This window comes from Balearica regulorum, chromosome 1 (genome assembly GCF_011004875.1).
Source record: "Balearica regulorum gibbericeps isolate bBalReg1 chromosome 1, bBalReg1.pri, whole genome shotgun sequence".
Lineage (NCBI taxonomy): Eukaryota > Metazoa > Chordata > Aves > Gruiformes > Gruidae > Balearica > Balearica regulorum.
The window spans coordinates 210,275,286-210,292,794 of NC_046184.1; the positions used below are offsets into that span (position 1 = coordinate 210,275,286).

Here is a 17,509-nt window from a genome sequence, read left to right on the forward strand (position 1 = left end):
GAGCGGCGGGGGCGGGGTGGCGCGAGCTGTGCCGCGGGGCGCGTGCCGCACGTGGGCTGGGAGTGGGGGGCCGGGGGCCGCCTCCCGTCCCCGTCGTGTTCCCCTTCCCCCCCCCCCTCCCCCCCCGGCGGCCCCGTACAGCACCGCGCTCCCGGCCGGGGCTCCCGGCACCCCCGGGAGCCTGCCCCGCCCGCGGCCTTTCCTCCCGCCGCTGAGCCCGGGCCGGGGGCGGCTGCAGGTAATGCGCGTAGGGAGGAACTGCCCCGAACCCGCCCCCGGGGCTCTCCCTGAACGGCTGCCGGGCCCGGAGCTGGCGGGTTGCAGCTCCCAGCGCTGCAGCAGCAGGCGGGAAAGCCGAGGGAGGGGCTGCACGTCTGCAGGGATTGTGCTGGTGGCTGAAGCCTCGGTGCAGCCACCCCTTGGGTGCAACCGGGCGGTTTGGGCTCCGCATCGCCCGGTGTGGCGGAGCGGGAGGAAGGCGGCTGGAGTTACCGAGGGAGTGAGAGCGGCCGAGAGCAGAAGCTTGAAAGATGCTTAATTCTCTCCGGTTTGGAAGGAAGAGGTGGGGTGATGGGATGGAGTTGTACAAGACCATGAAGGCAGTGACGGGTGACACAGTTCAGTTGCAAAACTGGCGTCTGGTTCCCGCTTGAAAGTTTGATTATTTTGGGACTAAATGGGCTGGGTGCGTCAGGATCAGGGGATTTTACGTTAGGTCTCTGTTAAAATAAGAGTTCGCAAACAGTCCCGATGGAGCGAGTACACTGTGTACCTTCTGCACAATGGTCGAGTCGGGAGAGGTTATTTCGAGACCTGGATGGGAGATACGTCCCGAGGCAAACAGGAGGATGAGCAAACTAACCTGCAGTCAAACACAGACTTGGAACAGATCCACAGCAAGAAAATTCTTCCACCTTACAGCCTGCCTCAAATTCTCTTCCTGCACAGCCTGCGGAGTTCCCCTTGTCGGACTTGAGGCCGGTCTCTACCACTCCCACCAAGATAGAGCAAATTTGTCGTTACTTTTGCCAAAACCTTTCCCGTTCCTTCCAAGAAGCCTGCTATGGGTACAAGAGCACGCTTGCATTTCAAATTTAGCAGCCCACAGATGGGTAAGCTGGTCAGGTCACACAACTCAGAGCCCCTGTGAGACTATTCACAGGCTCCCACCAAATCTGCAGCTGGAGATTTTTGGTCTAAATAGTTCGATTATGCTATTTCAGTCAAGCGTGCTTGACTGACCAACCCTGTGTTAGGTAGAACTCTATGACAGGCGGTATATCTCTAGAAGACCCTAGAGATAACTTTAAATTCAGCTTTAATGCTAAGGTACGGCTCCCCTGCAGCTGCGGTTCGCGGAGGGAGCGAGTATTGCGGTGCGCTGACCCTCGTAGGGAAGCAGCGTTGGCAAGATAACCTGCTGCGACCTTGTCTGGGCTTCGGCTCGGACCCAGTGCCTTGCTTGCCGTTTCTGTATTACTCTGTTAAAGAGCTGCTTGTGAGCAGAAAAGGCAATTATTGCCTAAGATATGGATTGTGGCACTCTTCCACGCACGTTTTGGCTTTGCTGCTACTCTGGGCTTAAGGCTTGCTTGCTGCCTCGTATTTGTGGGCAGGGAACTGTGGCACGTACAGTATTAATAATTGCACAAGCTAATAATCTCACTCCTGAGATACATTTTTGCAAACTTCTAATTTTGTAGGACTTGTTCTGCTCAAGTTAAGGGAAAACCAATAAAGAAGGACCCAACAAGATACAGCAACCCAGCTGCCCGCTCAGAAGCGGAGGCTTTGGGATCTCCCCTTTTGGGCCAGCTGAGGAAGACTCAGCCGATGCCCTGACAGAGAAGGCGGCACAGCCCTGACCTTGCTCCAGGCCGTTTTCCACGGGGATGCAATACTCTGTTCTGGGAAGAAGCCCGAGGGGTAGAGCAGCATGGGAATACTGCTGATAGCCCAGCTGGCCTTGGATGCCAGCCCAGGCTACTCTGTCCTGGGAGAAACTTACCCTTGGTTGGAACAGGGACAAGGTAGTCTTGGAAAGGGAAGGAGTCACATGAATTAAAAAAGCATTCAGGACCTTTATTTTTGCCCCCGTAAGTACCTGGGGTTTTCGGGAGGTCTCCTTGTCGCGCGAACGGGGCTGTACACTGGTAATAGCAGGCTGTCTCTGTAATGTTACTTGAACGTCAGCGATGAATCCCGTGGCGTAAGGCCAGGTGACGTGGCGCACGCTGTTCAGGACTTGCTTTGTAATATCCAGGTGCCTTGGAGAGAGGTTCTCAGAGCAGTCCCAAAACCAAAGCCAAGGAGTGAGCTAATTGCTAAGCAGCGTGGATGGTGGGGGAGTTGAGAGTGCTCGGCGTACTCCCTGCTCCTCATTAATGTAGCAGTATCAGATATATCAACGCGTCTGAATAAAAGTTTAGGCAGCCAAAAATGCCAGATGTGCGCATGAGCCTCGTTAGACTGGGACAGCTACGGTATCCCGGTCTCCACGCCTTGTGCCACAGACGGGAGCGATGTGGGAGCATCTCACTGCGTTTAGATTCTGTGCTCCAGGTGCCCACGTACCCGTTTGCAGCTGGATTAACAACGCACGGCTTTCGGCACGGGTCCGGGGCCAGACTGAGTCTTTAGCAAGAGCCCGTAGCTGGTGGGCAGCGCTGCAGTCCTCCAGTTTACCTGTGCAGGTGATAACTGGTTATATTAGGGCATCAGCTTGAGCAGCAATTGCTGAATGAAGAGAAGTTGAGCCTGCCTTTCCAGGTTTTGGTGGGTCTCACAGCCTGAGAACATTCTCTGCTGATATCTTCAGTGTCTGACAAATCTGATGTCTGGAAGTAAATGCCGTGTCTCCTCGGCCTGTGAGAGTGGCTGGAGGTGTGAAGAATTCCGCCTGCCTTCAGAGCGAGCAGGTATCAGTGGTACGAGGTGGTCTGGCTGGGAAGCCGAGGTGCAGCATTTAACTAATTGGAATAAAATCAGACGGGAAAACAAAAAAAAAATGAGGAAAGAAACCAAATGGGGAACTTCACATTGCAGGAGAAATCTTCCTTCTAAACATTTTTAAATATTAGAACAATCTGGAAACATTTTAACTTGGAAGAAATTTAATGTTTTGCCCTCTCCTCATGCTGCTTTCCAACTTGTGTGCTGGTTTTTTTTTCTCCATGTATTTGCGTTCCCCCTTGCGACAGGTGATCCAGCTGTTCCCTGCTACTCGTGCAGTTCTCTGTGTTTGAACTTCACTTCTGGAAGGAGCTTCTCTTGTCCGATAAGAACTTCTTTTTCCAGCAGAAGGGATTTTTTGCACTCACTTATTGGTCTTCTTTTCCCATGCTTCCACTCTCATTGTTTTTCTCTGTCGGTTTGTTCTCCTGCCATCTGTGCGATTGTCTCACGCCTCCATCATAAAGTTTATGAAATCCAGACAGAAAAATATTCTGCTGCTAAAAAAGCGAGGGATTAAACTCATCCTCCTGCTCAGGTCAGCGGAGGTGACGTGTGCGCGCAGACATCCGCTTCCTTCAGTAAACTGTATAGGGCCTTGGAGATGTTGCTGTGCCGTCTCTTCTCCAGGGAGCTGTCGGAATATGGACGTTTGTAAAAGCAAATTTCAGAAGAGAGCTGAAGGCCTTTGCGAAAGGAGGTTGGGAGTTTCATGCCATCAGTGAGCGTGAGCATCAGTCAGCTCCACCCATCTCCGTTGCTTCTCAAAAGCCGGGACAAACAGTAAGTACAGTATAGAATTAGTTTTGTAGAAATAAACCACAAGCTTGTAACATGTATCACTAATACATGGAATGGCTGCGTGGAATGGGAGCGAATGGCCATTAATTGAGCTGGTTTTACTTTCCTCCGAGGAAAGGACCCTTTAAGAACTACTTTCACCCTTGTCTCCGAAACTACTTACATTTCAAACTTAACCCTTTTTGCATTATTTGAAGAGGGATGATCTTCTAGCTTACAGTCATGAATGCTACTGGTTCATTTTTTTAGCAGGGAACAATCTCAAAATACCCTTGTGTTTGCTGATATTTCAAGGTAAAGGAATTAACGGGAAGTTTTCCCATTTTCCAGCTGTAATCATTTCCAAAGTAAATATGGGATGGGCTGTGGGATAATACCCTGTGAACATTTTAATACACACAATAATATCCTTCAGTTTATATGAATCTGGATTTTTTCCAGACATAAATGTACCAAGTTACCAAGGATTGCATGAAGAAAACAAAATCTTTACGTTCGCCATGCTGATTCTGCAGGCCAAAGGAGAGATGACATACCGAGCCGTATTTGTGCTGCTGGTGTCAGTAGAATTATACTTCAACTGTATTTAGCCTCTGGTGCTGCCGTTCCTGGAGACAGTGATTCCTTCTTTCTAAATCAGGTGACAGAATTGGTCGTTAAAGGCTAAATTAAGCCACTGGGTTCACTAGGAAAGGAGTAAGAGGCAGTGCGTGTCGACACCGTCTCGAGAGCAGCCCACAAGAGCACCTGTGATCCTGCTGCTTCTTTCCCGCTTTCCAGGAAAGTGCTTTCTGTAGTTCTGGAAGGAATGCAAAATCACATCGTGCATCACCCGGGTACCTCAGCGTACTCCTGTGCTTGAAACTCCCTCGCTCAGGTAATACAGGCTGGTTCCCTGCCTCCATCTGACTGACACCTCTGCGACCCACCTTTACACCACCCAGATGGAATACGCTCCTTTTCCACCAGAAAAGATTTTGCTGTCGAGGGGTACGTCTGTCCGTGCTCTGCAGTCACGGTGCTGCGTCTGGAACTCATGTCCTTCCTCCACCGTCCTCCGGTCTTGATGTTTATGGAATTCAGCAGTCAGGAAAGACCCGTCCCACGTAGCTTCTTTCCTTTCTGTAGGCCAGGTGGGGGCAGCAGCCTTCAGACGTGCAGGTGATGTTCACCTTTCCGTGACTGAGCGGGAAGGGTGCAGCAGGCTGGGCTTGCACTCCGCTGCACGCCCGGGGCTCCGAGGCAGCATTAGATGGGTCTTCACTCCTAAAGAGGTCCCAGAAGTGAAGTAGAGCTCTGGACCTCTATTGTCTATGCCACCTGATTGCTAATTCACTCTCTTGTTCTTTTTTGGGCCTTTTGATTCCGATCTGAGATAAATATTTTATAGAGAGGTCTGTCCCCGAGTAGGGTAGAAGCGGCCAGTCATTACCGTTTGCCCTCAGGAGCAGCAGTCGGTGGCCGGCTCTTCTTCAGCAGCATCGATGTTAAAGATCTTTTGCATAGCAGGAGAGAAAAAGGAGGCAGGAATGAATGATGAAATCCTCAAGTAAAAAAGTTTTTGGTTTGCCCCTCCTCTTCACCCATTTTCATCTTATTTGGGGTCGTTGCTGCAACATTTGTTGTGCTTCAAACTGGAATTTTTTCAAAGTCATGAATAGCTTTGTGAACTGAAGAAAAGACTCAGAAGGAGACATTTTTAATCTGTTTGAAGTTCCTAGCGTACTTAAAATTTCTGTAATAAAACTGTCAGTCCATGAAGTTGGGCCGCTAAGACCACAGAGAGAAATGCAGTTATTCTAAAGCAACCGAGCAACAGCTTGTTGAAGAAGCACCGTTAGTTTCTAGGAACTTGGCACTTTTGAAAAGGCTTTCAATTTAAGCCTGATTTTTTTTTTTTTTTTTTTCCCCTAGAGGAATAACGAACAGTGAATTTTAGCGACTTAGTTTTCACATGCTCGTGTTGAAACAGCCTTGGGACTCTGATCGCTCCTGCTGCCAGCACTTGGACGTTACAGCAGGAGAATTCAGCAGCGTAAGCGGCAGCGTTCTGCAGGTTTGTATTTTCAAGCAGACTGGCAGTGATTTTAGGTTATCCTGCAATGCTGGGTTGATAAACTACATCATCCTTCAGCAGGACTATGGATGTCCAGAGCTGTGATCGGGGTGAAGGGTTTGGGGGATGCTCTTTGAGGCAAGCTGCTCCCTTCGCCTTTATTTTCAGCAGAGTGGCAGAGCAGCCCCCCTCCGCTGCAAGGTGTCTTGAAAGCGCTTCAGATTGCAAATGAAAGAAACAACGCGCCCATGATTGCTGTTAGCTTCTGAAATACTGGGTTCAGGCTGGCGGCTGTGGCTTTAGGCATCCACGTCTGGACCTCCCGTCAAAAAATCAAGGCAGTAAAAAAATCCGTTGTGGTTTTGATGGGACTGTTACTGCTAGTAACAACAGACTCTGCTTTTGATTTCTCTCTGCTGGACCAAGCTTTGAATGTACATGAAAAAGAATCAAGGAAAGAAGTTGAAGCAAACTAGTTAAAACTCTCAAAAGAACCATTTTTAAACATAGAAGCATTCAGAGTACAAAACCTCCTTTTCAGGACCCCTGGCTCATTCCTAGGGGCCATTTCTTACGTTTCTGCTAAATCAGTTGAGAAAGTCACTAAAGCATAGCAACATTGCAGTGTCCCTAGGAAAAAAAAAAAAAAAACCCACCACCAAAGAGCCTTGAGAAAACTCTGAATAGCGCAGAAAGCAAGAACAAATGTTTTATATATGTGGTATTGTTAAAACTCCCAAGTGGTATAAATATAATAAACAATAGTGAAGAATGGGATATTTCTGTTTGTTTCCCCACACTCAAGATGACCTAACCTACCTCAGGCATGGTTCCACTTTAGGACTTGTGAGTTATTTGATCGGTCCAAACTTGTGAAAATAAACACTATTATTCTACTGTTCTACATTGTACGTTCTTTTGTTCTCTGTAAATAGGCTGAGAACTAGCAAATGAAAGTAAATTATAATAAAATACAAATCAAAATCGAAACTGCAGATAAACCAAAGCCAACACATGGGGAAAAAAATGTAATAAAAACAAAAATAATGAAATGGTATGCTCATCACCGAGCACAGCTCTGTGTGCTCCAGATGACTTTGTCAGCGTTTTTATGGTTGAGTTCTGATCTCATTTACAGACATCTCCTGCAGAGATTTCCCTCATCTGGCACGGCCAAGACAAAAATCTAACATTTTAAGGTCACTATTCTTGGAGAACCCTGTGGGAGTTAGATGCTCAGATCCCATCGGATTTCAGTGTAGGTTGGACACCTCAAAAAGAAAAAAACACACCCTCTTTAAAGTAGTAAGTTAGTTCTTTGGCCCTCCCAATATTGTCCTGCAGAGAATAGCTTCCAATGTTTTGTCTAGTTGTAAGTAAATGCTGTGTGGGGTTATCTTGGCATGTGAGTTCCCGGCTAGAAGAGATGAACCTGAGTGTAAATTCTTTACTAGGAATAGGTTTGCTCTTTGGGCCCTACACCCCAAACCCCATCCGTGCCTCTGCGTAGCCGTAACGGCCCCCAAGCATGTTTTGCAGATCATTTCATATTTGTGCAGCTTTGTGCACATCGCGTGTAAAGAGTTACTAGTGTTTATAACATCAAGGATAGGGTTTTCACCACTCCCTGGGAGAGGTCGTTTTGCAGCCTGATGTATGTCACTGTCAGAAAGCTGCTCTTGATGTTTTTATAGTGGTTTTTAGCATCAGAAGGTTTTGAAGACAGGGAGCAGAAAACTTACTGAGTTGGCCAGAGTTCGGTATGTGTGTGCATATATGCATGTGCATAGAGATGAGGTAACTGGTCAGACATGGTATTATTTTACATTCCCCTCCCACACCAGGAAAGCACCTTCCTTCTATATCCTATTTATAAGAAATAAAAGAATGTTGGGGTTTTTTGCCTTTTTTTCTTTTTTTTTTTTTTTTTTGGAGAAGAGATGTAGTGGTAACGTTTTATACATCTCTTCAGTCAAAAACCCAGGGGAAAACTGATACAGCCCTGTTTGGGACAGTATACTGCCCCTAAAAACAAGGCACCAAGGATGGTCAATGACCTGATGTCCATGGATGTGCAATTTCTGTCTCAGCACCACGAAGCAGCATTAACCCAAATGATATATTCCAAATAAGTTCCCTCATAGCAGAACTTTAGTAAATTTTACATGGGAAATCACAACATACTCAAGAAATTATGCCTCCTCCCAGCACTTGCATCCCCCCTGAACTGCATCCGTCTCTGTTTAGGGAGAAAGATTTTACGTAAAAATAGTGCAGAAAAGCGTATTTTCAGATGATGAAGCAAAATTTTAAGTTAACTAAATAGGCCAGGTTGAAAGAGTATACAGTTTTTACCACTCTACAGAGAAGCTATAATTATTGAGGATCCAAAAAAAAAAAGAGAGACACAGTTTTACAGAAGCTCACCAGAAGCTCACCGTCTCAAAACAAAAGTCATTTAACATCCAGCATCTCAGTTTGTTTTAGCTGAAGAAAATAAACCCCAGGGCCATCTCTTACCACTGTCACTTTCTAGAAGGACTTTTGAAAATTCTCTCTTCCCATGTGTCTGCTCAACAAATGATCTTTTGAAATGCTGGCTTTTTTACTGACCGAAATCATGTTGTTGGGACCAGTTATCTCTTCATAATTCAGAGGCTGGAGCAGCATGGCATTGCACTATATGTGCGAGTCTTACAATAAAGGTGTTTGAATGATCCTCTAGTCAGGCCGAAACCAAGATTTTTCTTATCCTATGGTTACGCATCATTGCCCAAGGGTTCTTGCATAAATTCTCTCTTAGTCCCTACCTTATTACACTTGAGCCTATGTTAGTTCCTCCTAACTTCACCCAACTACCTGGAGCCGCTAAGGAATGAGATAGACAACCTAAGCTCCTTTGATAGTCAAGGGAGAGTGGAGCATCTCCAGTGCCGCCGCATTAGATCTGATCTGGACTCCGGAGTATCTCCTCTGTCTGTCTTGACCACAGAGGACTCAATGGCAGACCAACCTAGCAATGGCAAAACCTATCCAAAAAAACTTACCCTTGGCTGCGCAACCCCTACGTCAGCTGCGTAGGAAGGAGAGGCAAGGTTTGGGGCAGCATGGAGAGCATCGCTGGCCTTTTCAGTGGTTGTCCTCCATTGCAGTGGGCTTGGTGTGATGGCAAGGTGCACCCTTGAGAGCTTTTCCTGCAAGGTTAAAATGAGGAGGGATCCATCTAGGCTTTGGCTGCGCTGGAGCAGCAGATACGGCGGCTTTTGTCTAAATCGGGAGCCTGACTCTTCCTTGCTTTGCACCTTGTGTTCAGAGCAAAGAGGTCTGTATGCTGGTTGTCTTTCCAACTGGTTTCTTCATGTATTTGGAGTGATTTGGTGTCATAAACTGAGTAATAACCTCACTTCTCAATACAGCACTGTGCCCAGCTGTGGCCTGAAATTTTCGTATTTGGGAAATAATTGGCTTTAGTTCTGCTCAGGGAATATTTGGGTTAAATGGAAGCTTTCTTATGTTTTTTAATGCACATTTTTAGGAGTTTTATTTTTATATTTTTCATAGTTCCCCAAGGATGTGTGTGCAGTGTCAACAGTAATGAATGACATGAACTTTTACTGTAAGGAACTGAAATATCATGGTAATCTGGTTTTCACGGTAATTTGGCCCCATGGAAGTCTCTCCGAGGAATAAAAATGCCTGAGAAAAATGGAATTCACATAAACTCCTGTAATTTTCTAAGTTCCTCTATATGTCTATGGGGAACTAGATGAATTATCAGCCTCCAAATATAAATTACACTTCTCAAGAATGAAAGATCAGCACATACTCAAATGCTTGATCCAGCAATAATAAAAATAAAATTCCACATTTGTTCCATTGATAACAAAACCTTGGTACAGTGCTAAAATACCATCGTGATCAGCACGGTCGAAAAGAATCAGGGTGCGGTTCCCTGACAGTTAGAGCCAATCTAAGCTGATCTGTTTTCTTTTGTGGTCACGTCACCCCTCCTTGTCATCACAGGACTATTTATTTTATTTTGTTGGTTTTCTGACAATTAGTACCTGGACCTACCCTGCCAGGGAGTCAGAGGAAGAGCATATATACACACAGGGTAAGGTGGGTTGCACTCCGTGGAATCGCCTGTACGCACACGAGGAACACAAGGTAAACGTGAAATGGCAGCAAAGCTTTTTGGACAAGAGTGAACGACGTTATTTATGCTCAGACTAATTTTGAAAGTCCTTTAGTCTGTGTAACAGTAATCCATATGATTAATTTGCCAACTTGGATAGAAATTAAGAAACCTGTTTGCCGAAGACTTGCCAAACCAGTCCTTCTCACTGTCTGGAATGAGGTTTATGTGTTTGTCTTCGACTGAACGTAGCACTGCTTTAACTACGTAGGAATAGGTAGGGAAAAAGGAAACCTAGGAATGTTATATACAAATGGTCTATGGAAGAGCAGCTCGCTCTGTATGAGAAAAGGGGATAAACCATACAGGAAAAGGAGGCAGAATAAAGCAGGTATCTTTTGCAATTACATCCATGCTGTATGTATATTACCAAAAACTCATCTCCTTAAAGGAAATAATGATACCAGCTCCCAAACTGAGTGCATACTGTGATTTTTTTTAAAGAGAAAACAACCATTAATAAATAAATAAATAAAAAATTAGAAGAATTTTTATTCTAATTTTCTTCTAACAGGGGAGACTGGAATTTGGAAAGAATCAGCACTCAGCGACTGTATTTTCAGTGGCCCCGAAGTAACGAATAGTGCCGCTGTGAACTGAGCAGTCCAGCTAGAACTGGAAGAGCCACGTACTGCCGCCGATTTAAACTTCTCCGCCGTTCTCTAAGGACCTGCAGGGAGTTGTGTCCGTAACTTAAAGCTACTTTACTGGGGCGCGAAGGGGCTCGTGGTGAGAGTCGTGCCACCAGTCCCTATCAGCAAGGGGACGGGTTTCGCTGTTGTCTCCAGTCCCCCCGCTTTGTGAATTCGCAGGCGCTACAAAAGCGGTGTGAATGCAGCGAACTTCACCACCTGGCAGATGTCGAATTTCTTTCCCAGCAGAACAACCCACCGCTTGCCTAACACAATACAAAGAAGGTTGTATTTTTTTTTTTTCCCTAGCCGTGCCCTGCAAGTCAATACTTGCTGTTACGTAATTAAACACAGCATATCAGCTCACGTGAGCTTTTTAATGGGGAAAAATAGTACATTTTAAGACTTGTGGCCGGGGTCATCAGCATGCTTGACAGCCCTGTGCTGCTCCAATGACACAGGACAACCTTAAGCCTGCACTAACTGATGGATTAAACCAGCTCATCGCAGTATCGCCGGAGCAAAGCAAACCAACCAAAGAGTATCAGCAAATCCACCTTCTCAGCTCCTATTTTAAGGGATTTATATCTCAGCCTAACTTAATTTCCAAAATTTAAAAATTTACTTCATTTAATTTAATTAATTTATTATCTTCCATGTTTAAAAGTTTGGTATTTACTTCTTGGGTAATAATTAATTTAAATGTTTAAAAGCTTAGTATTTACTTCTTGCGTAACACATTTGAGGAGAAAGCCCTATAGGATGCTTTCAAAAAAATCTGTCCCCTATGTCCATAAGCGAGTTTGTGTGATGTGGGCGCCAACTGGATGTGAAGACCAGGACCGGGTGCAACGCGGGTGAGCGAGGAGCAATAATTTAACTCAGCATGCCATGTGAGGCAGAAAGGGTCCTTCTTAAATCGTGTCCTGTGAAATTTGCTTTAGAGAAAGTGCAAAATGCCACCGAGAGCCAAGGACAACGTTGCTTATGGTACGCAAATATACGGGAAATAACCTCCGATGCTGCCATAGAGTCAAAGCAAAACAGGACGCAGAAAGATTTAGTGGGAAAGATGACGCTGCAGAAAGGAAACTAAGCCGTATTTATAAAACAAGACTCGTGACCTCTCAGAGACAGAGAACTCAGCCTGTCATTTTCTACCATGGTTAAATAACGCCTTGTGAATGATCGGTCTATTATTTCCAAAACTTTCAGGCTAATTTGCTGTTGCGAAATGAAATTTCTTCAAACGAGACAAAAAGTGCATTCCTCCTTCAGGATTGCACTCTGCACATGCCAAATCTGAAGTTATAAAACCAAGATGTTTTGGAGTTATCTGAGCATTAAAAAAAAAAAAAAAAAGAGGCCTCTGAACAATTTTCTGAGAAGAAAACTGTTCATCGTTTTCCAGAAAAAAAAAAAAAAAATCCCTTGGGCTAAGGTCAAGTGTGGGAAATTTCAGCCAAAATGTGAATCTCTGAGCATTATAGAAGCAAAAAAAAGTAGCAGTTCAAACCGAAAGTCATTTTGGGAGGCAGTAGCACTGACTCCAAAATTCAGGCTGATTTTTGCCTCCACCGTGGGTCTGATGTTCAAACCACAGTCTGCTAATTTTCCCAAAAGGAAGAGATTTTCTTGAAACTGTGCACAGTGAATCTTTGCAGCAGAGCTTTCCTGAGAAGTTTGGTAAAATCAGGCAAGGGAGGAGGACTGGTTGTTTTGGGTGGGTTTGTAGTTTAGTACAACATTTTATAAATGTAGCCACACTCTGGAAAAAAAAAAATCACTGTGCAAATGTTTTTGTCTCACCAGGTCCTGACAGTGACTTTGTCTCGTAACTTCTTATCTGTTCTGCTAATGTGGCCAGGGAGATATATCAATCTCTGAATTATTTGAGGAAAGGAGCTTTGGGAAAACAGTTTAAAAAAAAAAATTAAAAAAAATTCTTCTTAAGCCTAGAAAGAGAAATAGCTGTGTGAAAGAATACTAACACAGATAAAGTGACCTTTATGTGGGCATCTTTCATCTTATGAGAGCTATGGCCAGCTTGGCTCTCATTGAATGTTGTGTGTGATACATCTGTGCCTCCTGGATTTCTAACCGCACACATCATCTGAAAAATCCCTCTTGTGTTGTCAAATGTTTTGATGCTATCTAAATGCAAAGGATTTGCCAAAATGATGCATATTAAGTAGCCCTGAAATTTCCTGTTTACAATGTTATAAAACCAAATTCTGAGGTCTCTGTGCAGACCAAAATATTGACTTTCAGGGGTCATGGAGCAACTATTGACCCATGTTGGCATGCAAGGAATTACACATCTGAATCCAGATATGGGATCTACGTGTCACAGCTTAGCTGCTCCAAAGTACATTACAGTAAGTTACAGTCATGTCTGCATGAAAACAGAGATTAAGAGCATGTTGGGAGACCTGCCCTCCAGACTCTGCTGCTGGTACTGAGTCCTGGCCCACATGCAGACACCAAGGGTAGAAACCTAAACAAAGTATCCTGAGACCATCAGGAGCCAAATCCCACTGGATCAGGCCCGGATGTTGCAATGCACCATGGCAGGTAATGTATACTTTATTTTAAGGTCTGGGACACATTCTGCCCCGCTGAGATCAATGTTGGTTGATCCCACACCATTGAATCAGAGTACCTCTTTGTGCACTGCCTGGTGCACACAGATGGGTTTGCACTCTGGCACTCCCATTCGTATTATATAGGAATATTTTATGTATATTTAAAACATATCTATATGTGTGTGTATTTGCATATGTATATTTACACGCGAATACATATGCAGCTCACTGCACTGGGTTTTTTCCTGAGGTCAAGTAGAGCCATGTTCACTTGAAGTGTCATGACAAAACAAATAATTTCTTTCCTGATCGTTACTGGACAATTGAAATGCTGATTACAATGGATAAATGCAAATTGAGGAATAGGCATGTTTCCTGCTTTAAAAGGGTCAGCCTCACAAAATACAGAAGTAAATAGGGGAGAGAATTAATATTAAGCATATGAATAGTAATTAGGAATCAATTTAAAATATATTACTAGATGTCTGAAAAAACTTCACTGAATAAAGTGATCTGCCTTGATGAAAATATTCAGCTAACTTTATAGATGGAAAAATAAAAAAAAATCTTTAATAAAATTTTAATAAGTATAAGGTTAATTAAGTTTAAGAAAAGCATAGATGTCAAACAGTAGAAAGGAGACATTGATTTGAATGAATATAAATCCAAAAGGAATTACAAGAAGGTGATAACACAAGCAAAACAAAAAAAATAATGGACAGACAGTCAAAGACAATAGTGTTTTATGTCAACGGAGACATAAAGTCACTAATGGCACTAGTACATTACTTGAAGGAAGTTGTAGAATTGTCAGGAGACAAAGCAGGTGACAGAAGCGTCCAATGGATATTTTTGTTGTATATTGGAGAATATATATGAGATGAGTTGCATGACTGAGATAACTAATAGTGATTAATCCAATCTTACAGTTTCAATGTCCCAAAGCAGCTCTAGAAGTTATACATTTTAAAAAACCTGCATGTTTAGATAACTGGTAACCAAGAACTTTAAAAGAACTCTCTGGGATGGCAGTATCAATCATCTCGTCTGTCACCGAGTCCGAGACCAGCAGGAATGCAAGGACTGCTCTCATCCAGCGTTAGACACCTCTTGGTGAGCTTTCACCTCTGGGCTAGTCATCCTCTACAGTCAACTGAGAGATAGAGGCATTTATAGGATAAAATTAATCTGACAAAAAAGTTGACATCTATATTTCATTAAAATAATCACATCCTAATGTGATATCCACTTCAAAAAAAAAAAAATTGACAGGGTGCCCAAGGTTTCTTAGGTCTGCCCACAAGGCATCAGTCCTGGCTCTCATGTGATGCTATGTGGTAGGTAGTGTCCTTGGAGGTCTAAGCAGGGTGATCTTGTTAGGAATGAAGAGGTGATTTTACCTGCACAGTTGGCATTAGTGTCACTCCTGCAGGAAAGCTGAGCTGTGTTCTACTACTACAGTTCAGGGAAACGTTGATGCATTGAAAATGTTCAGAGAAGAGTTATGAACCTTCTCAGATACCTTGCAAGACGGTGGAAGACTCTGAGAGGTGCTGGTAAGCATTATCTATTTTTGTAATGTAAAAAAATGTTCACAGTTTAATAAATATGCAAAAAAAACCACATACAAACTTGCAGGGGAAATAGTAATAACAAGATAAGAATAAATTATAAGTAGGATTTTATATATTCATGTAATTCCTATTACATGAGTTGCCTTCTGCAGGTGTCCCCCTATCCTAGTTGACTCTAAAGGGACCAGGAGTGCTTGGGCTACTAATTCAGACATTTCCATTAAGACTGTAAAGGATGGTTCGGGCTGAAAGTGGTTTTCAAACAGCAGGGTCAAATCTTGCTCCTTTAAAATCAAAAGAATGATTAAAAGAATGGAAAAGATGACTTACAGTAAGAAACTCAGGAAGTTCAATCTTACTACTAAAAGGTCAAAGGGTGACTTAATCACAGCTGACATCACCGACAGGGTTAATCTCGGTAATGGCTTCTCAGCCTGGCCGGTAAAGATAGAACAAAAGTCAGTGGCTGGAAGCTGAAGATAACTCAGACTAGAAACCTAATATAATTATTGGCGGCCACGATTAATAATAATTATCGGGGTGGCTTCTGATTCTTTAATGAAGGCAACCTCAAAATCGAAATCAGATTTATTAAAAAAAATGCTGTAAGTCAGGCAATAATCGAGGAAGGAACGTGGCCTGTGCTGTGCCAGATTCAGGCCAGCGTCTCACACTGCCCGGTGACCTAACAATCCAGAAACCCACTATCCCGGAGGCTCCTTACTTTGATCTGTTTAAAGAAACTAGTATGTAGACGCTTATCACGGTGACATTTAATCACCAATAATATATGCATAAGGTTCAAAGCAGGGTAATTACCATTTCTTCCAACTCTGACTTCTCATATGATTTGCCACCACCTCTCCCAGCACTCTTGTTTTGAAAACTAATTCCCGTTATCTAGAAGACTTTCCAAAGCAAACACAGCAGTGTAGCACTTTCTAATGTTTATTTTGTGTTCTCAAAGAAAAGGCAATAGCGGTAGGGTTGGGGTTTTTTTGAGGGGGGGAAGAGTTCTTCTCAAAAGATACTTGTGTCCACTGTGACTTTAAAACACCCCCCTGCCCCTTTACTGAGTCCAAGGACCAGGTCCACGGGCAGAAGGTTTTGCTGTTTAACCGCTGAACAGGCAGTAGGTGAATTATTTCATGGGAATTAGGCAAAGGTCCTACTCTGGCAGCAGCACACCCTGCTTCGGTGCAGCAGCAGACTGCAAATGAAAAGGGTTTTCATATACGAAGACAAAGATGCATAGCTTTTCAGGTCACCATGATCCTCCCTCCAGTCTTCTTTCCTACATAATTTGGACAAAAAAACACCCAAAACCCTTCTCCCGTGGGAGGCTCTGCCTCCTGCTTTCGGGTGTTTGAGCGTATAGAGGATGCCCATCACCCGTTCCCTGTGCTTGTCTGATGTAGACAGTAAACTCGGTGGGGCTGGGAACAGCTCGGCGGACACGTGTAGCACGCTGTGTGCGTTCACAGCATTATCGTCCACCCAGATTAGCAGCTGAGCGCTGCTGGTTACGGACGGCAGCGCTTGGGAGTAAATAGGGGCCTTGCAAGATAGGGGTTGAGCTGCTGACTCCATCGTAGACTCCTTGCCTGACCTTGGGACTGTAGCTCTGTCTGCCTGCGTGTGTTTAAAAAGTTCAGATAATATTCCTTGTCTGGATTTTGTGAACTTAGAGGAACTGTTTATTAGCACTAGCTGTAAAGTATTAATGGTGATGAGACCTATGTAAATATCTGTGCTCACAAAACCTCAATTAAAGCACTATCCATCTTGCTAGAAGAAAGCACACGTAGAGCCCATGAGTCCCTACAGTATCATGGTACAGCTCACACACACGTTTCCTGCATCTTGGAGGCAAAACAAACCCGACAGCGATGGAGCCGCAGAGGGGAAACCCGCAGTGACTGAGCACAGGACACTCCATAGCGTGGGGTTTGCTGTGATTTACAGTCTCCTGCCTGGAAAGGAGCCATTGTTAAGCGCTGCCCTAGTCCTTTAGTCTTAGTCTTAGTCCAGCGATGCGTCCGGGAGATGTCAGGGAGAAGCAAAGGCCCGGAGGTGCACACGGAGGCACAGCTGCTCAGGAGCACACCCACAAGCCACGCACCATACACGCACAGTAAGAGGTCATTAAACCGGGGCTTTACAAACAATTCATTAATAGATGACATATTTTTGCTAAAAGCACAGCAGCTCAAGCAGATTTTATTACAGGTGTAAATAATACCAAGAGAATTTAAACACGAGCCTCATTTGTCTGCTGTTAATCGTTCCTCCCCCTGGCACGTTAAAGGTCTGCTTAATCATCCAGCCCTTTCCCCTCCAAATTCACAAATGCTTCATCCACATTTGTTTATTTTACAGAGATTTATACAAATGCCAGGAGGTACCTAGCAGTACCCTCCAGGTTTCTTGGTCCTAATGAAGAAACAAACTGCTAAACCCCAGAGGTAACCCGGCGGTGCGACTTAACTGGTTGGGAAGAAAAGGCAGCAGTTTAGAAAACCACCCTGGACGTATTTAACCTGGCTGTGAGGAAGCCGAGCACCCTTGGCCGAAGAAAGACAGGCCAGAAGTGAGGCCAGGGCTGGGGCATGGTGGGCCCCAACATGTGTGCAAGAGTCTCAACCTACCTTCTCCCTGGGGAGCTGGACTTGGGTGCCGTCAGGACCCCCCTGTCCCAGCACCCATGCTGGGGA

The 17,509-nt window shown here is 44.5% G+C and overlaps 1 long non-coding RNA gene across 1 annotated transcript; it reads left to right on the forward strand.

Annotated features, from left to right (window-relative positions):
- The first annotated feature begins 96 nt into the window (after positions 1 to 96).
- Positions 97 to 6,713, forward strand: LOC142599941 (uncharacterized). The gene is made up of 2 exons (XR_012833440.1): positions 97 to 238; positions 1,704 to 6,713. It is a non-coding gene; the product is annotated as an uncharacterized LOC142599941 (long non-coding RNA).
- The last annotated feature ends 10,796 nt before the right edge of the window (positions 6,714 to 17,509 follow it).